The sequence below is a fragment of the Durio zibethinus genome, chromosome 23, assembly GCF_047325235.1.
Source record: "Durio zibethinus cultivar Kanyao isolate XHJ-2024 chromosome 23, ASM4732523v1, whole genome shotgun sequence".
Taxonomy (NCBI): domain Eukaryota; kingdom Viridiplantae; phylum Streptophyta; class Magnoliopsida; order Malvales; family Malvaceae; genus Durio; species Durio zibethinus.
In genome coordinates this window covers 14746779-14747638 of record NC_143184.1, presented here as the reverse complement: position 1 = coordinate 14747638, position 860 = coordinate 14746779, and positions in this window count along the sequence as shown.

Sequence of the window (860 nt, the reverse complement as noted above, 5' to 3'; positions counted from 1 at the left end):
TCCTAGTCTAAGCATACAGAGTTCATTCCTAATCTAAGATCGAACCCACAGTGGGATCGACAGCATGCAGAGGGGGGCCAGGTCGATCCTCGGCTTTCGTATTCTGGCTCCCCGATCGACTGAGCGCCCGCACACTCGTTTCATGGGTTGACTTAGGCATAGTAGTGCATTCTCGGTCTTGACCAACCAAGGGCCAGAGGCTATCAAGAACCTATCCCTTATATTGGCCCCCTATCCCTCATCAAACCTCGAGAACTCACACACCCTTAAAGAGCATTTGAGATTTTATAGGTTTGCTGCCAATAGCCATTAAAGTGTCTGAAATGGGGACACTTTTTTCAAACGGTCACAAAATCTTCTCCACTTTGAGTTTTTCACTGAATTTTTTTTACGCATGCCAACAAAATACAAGGATCATGTCTACCAAATTTGGGACCAAAACTCCTTCTAAAAAAATTTTAAAAAATCTCAAACCGTAAAAAGTTTTGAAAATCGTGAAAAATAGAAAACGGGTCGTCTTGCCACGAAACTTCACATGAAGGCTTAGGGGACAATTGTATGAATTTACAAGCCATAAAAATGGCATTCGCATAGCAGAAATATGAAGATGAGCCTGAACCCACCTATCACCCGATCGATCCACATCTTGCGCATCCCGCCTCTCTGGCCGACGTAGTGCCCATCTGCTTGTTTCATGTGTTGACTTAGGCATACGAAGTTCATTCTCAGTCTAAGATCAGACTGGATCAAAGGTTACGGTAGTACGACCCACAACAGGATTGACAGCACGCAGAGGGGGACCGGGCCTATCCCCGGCTTGCACATTTTACCTCTCTGGCTGGCTGAGCGTCCGCACGCTC